This window comes from Mobula birostris, chromosome 14 (assembly GCF_030028105.1).
Source record: "Mobula birostris isolate sMobBir1 chromosome 14, sMobBir1.hap1, whole genome shotgun sequence".
In the NCBI taxonomy this organism is placed as follows: Eukaryota; Metazoa; Chordata; class Chondrichthyes; order Myliobatiformes; family Myliobatidae; genus Mobula; species Mobula birostris.
In genome coordinates this window covers 70,164,296-70,171,062 of record NC_092383.1, presented here as the reverse complement: position 1 = coordinate 70,171,062, position 6,767 = coordinate 70,164,296, and the positions used below count along the sequence as shown (strand labels likewise).

The following is a 6,767-nucleotide window of genomic DNA, read 5'->3' as shown; positions in this document are numbered from 1 at the left end:
TGGTTTGGTGAAAGGTGGTAAAAGCTTTTATTTTGTGGATGGTTTGCATAGCATCATACTACTTCCATTATGATCTCTCCAAGACCGCACCAACCTATTGAGCCTCAGCTCAGATTTAATTGTTTTTTGAAATTGTTTATGTTTTAATTGTTTTTTAGTTTCAAAATGTACATTTTGGGAACGGAAAGTGAAGTTAAGGTTCATCTTACGATTTTAAGAACAGGGATGTGGGGAATTAAAGATCAGTCCAGAATCGAAGTCTCTGCTTGACATTTGAAGACCAGCGACATAGACATGTTTGGATGTCGGATGTCAGACTAACAGAAAATGGATGACAGTTCCCCAACCCTACCCACCACCACCCTCACCACAGGTCAACAAGTTGTTGGCAGGTTTTAGACTTGAGTTCCATGCAGGCAGAAGTTTGCAAATCAGTGAGACCAGGATTCAAGGCCTAGTGTTTGGGATCCAGCCATCAGTGCTTCTGGATTTTGAGCCCTGGTGTTCGATAATCGGCATCTCCTGGATTTGTTGCCAAGGATGGAGATCCATGGACAAATTGGAAGTTCAGAAGTTGAGGCCTGTTGGCTGGAGCTGAGTCCGTGAATCTCTACGAGTGTGCTGGAGAAGTCAAACCCGGGTGTCGGCAGGCTGGGGTTTGCGTCTGCGACTACAGACCCAACAGGTCTACAGGTCCACTGGAGGCAGGTCCTGGAGTAACAGGGTTGTATATGTGTGTGGGTGGAAAAGAGGAACAGGGCTTGTTGTTGCTGTTGTTGTTTGTTGCTTTTTGTGCTCTGTGCTCCTCTGCTAAGCATTGCAGCCATCGTATGTTGGCAGAATCTGTGGTGACACGTGCGGGCGGCCCCAAATACAACCTCCACTGTGTTGGTTGTTGACACAAAAGATGCATTTCACTGAATGTTTTGATAAACACGTGACAAATAAACTTGAATATTGATCATTAAAATAAGGTCACTGAAAATAAAATACTTTTTGGAGATCAACGTTAAATAATTTGTGTAATCAAATGTGGAGTGGGTCCATCTTTTATAGATGTTACTTGGCAAATAAGAAGATGGAGAAAGGCAGACTTATTGTCCTGATGGAGGGTATTAGCCTGAAATATTGACTGCTAACACCACTCTATAGATGCTACCTGACTTGCTGAATTCCTCCAGCATTTTGTGTGTTTCTCAAGATTTCCAGCATCTGCAGAATCCCTTGTGTTACTTACCTGCAGGCCAGAAGGAGCACCTGGGCTTTCTCTGAAGATCTGGGTATTCCCAAAATTTTCTGTCCAGCTGCTCACAGAAAAATATGTTCACTTACAATACTGTGTAAAAGATCTATCTATCTATGGTGCCTGATATTTTTTCACCGCTCTGTAAGAATTTTATGCATGCTGTTGCTGCAGCAAAAAAAAAAATCATGACATATGTGAGTGATGATACACCTGATTTTGATATGGGTCTCTACTGTGGAGTGAGAGTAGGAAGGGGATAGGGTGAAGAGAATCATGGTTGGGAAATGAAGAAGGGAGAGGGGAGAGAGCGAGAAGCAGAGAGATATTCTATAATGATCAATAAACCAGTTGTTTGGAATCAAATGATCTTGGCTGATGGCTCAGTGCTGGGTGTATCTGTACCAATGCCACCTCCCCCAGCCCCAGCACTCCTCCTCTGCTACCTGTCCCACACCCCTCCCGCGGCACTCCACCCTCGCCATTTACAAACACACTCTCCACTCCATATTGACAAATACCGCAGTGTGCAAAAATCTTTGGCACCCTAGTTATATCGACATGCCTAAGAATTTAAGCACAGTGCTGTACAGTTAACCAAATGGTTTAATCTCTTGAAAATATTCCAGAAACAGAGATACTTGGGAAACTAGAGCCAATATTTCTTCAACAACCCTAGAAAATACTTCAGTAAATCAACATCGAAATGAAAGAAAACTTGACATTATGTCATTGAGCAAACTGGGTGACAGCAAATCAGCAGATTCATGTACGTCTCCACCACATTTTATTATTGCAAGGTCTGCCTGGTTACTTTGACTCTGCCGTTCAAACTTTGCTTGTTATCACATTTCAAAGGTTGATTTCAATATCAGAGAGTATATAGAGTGTACAACCTGAAATTCTTACTTTTCACAGACATGCATGGAACAAGAATCCCATAGATTAAATAATCGAAACATCAAAGACCCAAAGTTCCCCCCCCCCTTTCTCTTTGCACGAGCAGCAGCTGAAGCTAATATGAGAGCTGGTTTGATTCAGTCACTGCATGTTCAAACTGATGGGGCTTATGAAATTCAAATTACCTGGCAGCCAAGTGCATGTTGACATATCCAAATTTTATTAAATACAGAAATCCAGCAAAGTGCTAGAATTTCTGAACAGGAACCAGTACAACCTGAGCAGATAACCAACACATAGACTAGGTCCTGTCTATCTCCAATGATAGTCCGAACACACTGCGCTGACGAGTATGAAGCTCTGAGCCCATCAACTCATCAGTAAGCTGCCTCCCTGCTCCCTCCAACAGATTACAGTTTGAAAAACAAGAGGCCCTTCACGTAAGAGGCTGCAATTTTAAAGGGGATTTGAGAGAAACAATTTATTTTTTAAACAGAGTGTTGAAATCTGGAGCTTGTTGTGAAAGGAAGTGATGGAATCATGATGTTTAAGTGACATTTGGAAGAATGCTGACTTCTTGGGCAGCAAGATAAGAGGTGGTACAGTAATGTGACAATTGGTATAATGCTATTACAACACCAGTGATCTCCAACCCAGTTTCAATTCACGTCACTCTCTGTAGGAAGTTTGTACATTCTCTCCATGACCTCTGGGTTGTCCGGTTTCCTCACACATTCCAAAGATATACAGTCAGGGCTGGTGAGTTACGGGCACTGGAAGTGTAGTGGCACTTGTGGGCTGCACCTCAAAATGCTCGCTGATTTGATTTAACGCAAATGACACATTTCACTTTACATTTTGATTTTAATGTCATAACTAAAACTAATCTTTCTTTCTTTCTAGTGTAAGCAAGTGGGATTCCTGTAGAAAGGTTAGCATGTGCAGGATGGGCCACAGTGCCCACAACTCCGACTTAGAAAAGCAGGTCTGGAGTGGGCAGCCTTCTTGGGTCTCCGGCCCCGTCTCCTGAGCAGGTTGCAGATGTGGTAAGCAAGAGGGGAAAGGGAAAGCGGAAAAAATACAAGGGTCATCAGCGATAAGGTTAATGACAGGAGATAGAAGGGAAAATGGGCCAAATAAACAGGGATGATGGCCGGACGAAGAGAAATGGGCATGCCAGAGGTGTAGATGATAACAACAGAATCAATACCAACCGCAGTTCTTGGAACAAATGGGAGAGGTGATTGTGATCTAAACTGTACAATTCAGGACCCAACATGCTTAATCAAAAGAAGTGATGTAGTTGTTCTGGAGGCTGAATCTATGTAAAGTTACTTGTATAACCCAATACACCTCCGCCTATATAAAGACTTTGCATGTATTGAACATGGCTACACTAAACTCTCAAACTGACTAAACAAGTACACCACTCACCCTCCCACGCAGGCATTCACCCACATTCTTTAATCCTTGCAAAGATGAAATGCTAACCACATCCATTTTAGCAAGTAGCAAGTACTTGCATTTGAGGTGCACAATTACCAACCAACGGTCGGCAAAGCACTGCAAGCAAAACAAACCGCAGCTTGCCATATGTAAATACAGACTGGAGTGAGCAATTTTTATCTTTTAAAAAAGAGTCCCATGAGAAGATCCAATTTCTGAGAACAAGTTAAAATTTCCTAAGTGTCACAGTACATTTAATGAGTTACAATTCAGTACCTGGTAAATGAATACTCCAGGATGATGTTGATGTCTTTAAGTGCTTGAAATGCTTGGAGATTTGATCTCAAGTTATGCTCAATTTATTTTATCACTTAGCTGTCAATACTGAGCCAATGGTGAAAGGGCAAGATTTCAGAATATGGCTGCAGTTTTAGAAGACATTTTCTTGCTAAAGAAATGGGATTAGGATGTACTCACAGTAAAGGCATCAGGAGGTAGGTTCTGAAGTCCAAGAGTTCATTGCATCTCCGTGAGTACATGACCTGGGATGGTAATTTCCTTAGTCACCGGGAAAGTCATAGCTTCCAGCAACTAGTCACCAATTGAGAATTTATAACTTCAGATATAATAATTTAACACACAATAACATTTTTACTTGTTTACATGGTGCTGTAGAAACCTGTGTATAATACAAGCAGGTGTATATGATATCAGAAGCTGCAGGGAACAATGTAAAAAATGCTTCAAAAGTGATTTTACAATGCAGGTGTATCAATGGCGAATTCTGCACTCTGTGCTATAAATGTGCTATTAGGAAATTGCACAATGCAAAAATCTTTTCAAGTGGATGAAACTTAATAGGGAGTACAACAGTAATGTGAGGTGTGATTTTTTTTTCACGAGATCATAATACAGGTAAAAGAAGGATCTGTTTTCTGACAGAGACTTACCCTCATAGAATGAATGTCTTCGATTCAGGAATGTGTACCGTTGTTACATTGTTGATTCTGTACTTCAGTTTGCAAAAGTGCCAGGATATTAATTCAGTAAAATTACCCCTTAGATGTTTACCACTTCAGAGTTGAAAGTCTTGAAATTGCACTATACAAGTATTACCAATGAAAGACTCAACATGTTTCCATAAAAATCTTATGGCTACTTTTTTTTAAAAACAAGATGTTAATCATTTTACTTTAATTAGGTTAATACCCATGTTACATAAAAAACAAAAGAAAATATTTGCGATGCGATATTCACGCAGTATATTTTCAAGCACAGTAAATTTCAGATGTTTGATTTACGGATTTTCCATTTAATAATCTGATTACAATCGTCAGCAAGCTAGTTCTAATTGTAGCCTTCACCCCATTTAATTTTTTTAATGGCCCTTTCCCGTTGGGTTTTCCTCATCTCCACCACCAATAGACTCAGTGCATTTGATTTAAATTATTTGACTTGATAATGTCCTTTCCATTTCCTTAATGCACTCACTACTTAGATAATTGATGAATATTAACCGAGTTGATTTCCGGGCACAACAGTGCTGAAATGTACAACCGTGATTCAGTAAATGCTTTTTTCACTATTAAACTCTCACTTAATTGACCTGCACATTTACAGCTAAATGCAGAACATTAATAATAGACATAACCAGCTGTTCCTGTTATCTATTTCCATTGATTAGCAAGATAGCAAAGGGAAAAATATTATTGTCTGAATAATGATTTGTATTAACTCAAAGAAACCATCTTGACCTGCTATATTGTAGAACTCATTTACTGTAAATGTGGCTCTAATAACACTATTTTCATGTTTGAAAATGATCCAATTTGCTTGTTGATTTTTCAGTCTGTAAAACTACTACATTATAACTGAATAGCTCTGATGACATTTCAAGGCATATAAAAAAGCAAATTAAGAAATTCTTCTCAGACCTTTAACTGTGCTGCTGCTCTTTTGAACGTCTGTTGATTCTTTTTATTGTTGCATAATTATTTTTTATATTTTTGCTATATTGAGATACAGCACAGAATAGGCTATTACGACCTTTCAAGCCACGCCCGCCCAGCATCTGCAATTTAACCCTAGCCTAATCTCGGGACAATTTACAATAACCAATTAACCTACTAACCAGTATACCTTTGGACTGTAGGAGGAAATCCAAGTGGTCATGGGGACAACTCTTACAGGCAGCGGCTGGCATTGAATCTGGGTCCCCTGTACTGTAAAGAGTTGTGCTAACCACTACACTACCATGCCACTTTAAGATGAATGAAAATCATGTTATATTTCACCACAATAATTAAAGATTATGAACGCCCAACGTGGGGCTCGAACCCACGACCCTGGGATTAAGAGTCCCATGCTCTACCGACTGAGCTAGCCAGGCTCATATTACAAGTCATATTTATATAATATAGCTAATAGATTCAAAACACTATATTTTCAGAAAATTAAATCGAAACTAAATTATGGACAAGTTAGAGAAAATTTCTAAACACCTTGTTAATAAGATTCAATACCATAACAGATTTGATGATGACACTATTGTTGTTGGCTGAATGATAAGTCAACATTTGAAGTGAGATCGAACACCTGGTTGAGTGGTGCTTCCATAACAACCTCTTGCTCAGCATTACAAAAAGCAAGGAACCAATTGCTGACTTTAGAAAGAGGAAGTCAGGAGACCATTTGCCAATTTTAATTAGTGGGTTGGAGGTAGCAGCTTCATGTTCCTGGGTATTAACCTTTTTGATGGCCTGTCTTGGGGCCAGCACACACCTGTAATCATGAAATTGCCTCTCATTTCTTAGAATCATAAGGAAATTCAACAAATTACCAAATACTTTGATAAACTTCTACAGGCGAACTGTGGAAAATATCCTGACTGGTTGCTTCGTATGGCAATCAGCCTCATTGGTCTTCATCAGGGGAATAAAGGTGGAAAGGTCAGCAATTTTTATTTCCTCGGTGTTATCTTTTCAGGAGACCTGTCCTGGGTCCAGTGTGCAAGTTCAATTACAAAGAAAGCACAGCAGCACCCCTTTCATAGAAGTTTGTGAGGATTCAGCATTGCACCCAATACTTTAACAAACATCTATAAATGTGTGGTGGAGAGCATATGGGCAGGTTGCATTGCAGCCTGTTATTGAAACACCACACCATTGCCCTTGGATGG

At 39.8% G+C, this 6,767-nt stretch overlaps 1 non-coding gene across 1 annotated transcript; it reads right to left on the bottom strand.

Moving 5' to 3' along the window:
- Positions 1-5,905: 5,905 nt before the first annotated feature.
- On the bottom strand, positions 5,906-5,978 carry trnak-cuu (transfer RNA lysine (anticodon CUU)). Its single transcript has one exon. It is a non-coding gene; the product is annotated as a tRNA-Lys (tRNA).
- Positions 5,979-6,767: the final 789 nt, after the last annotated feature.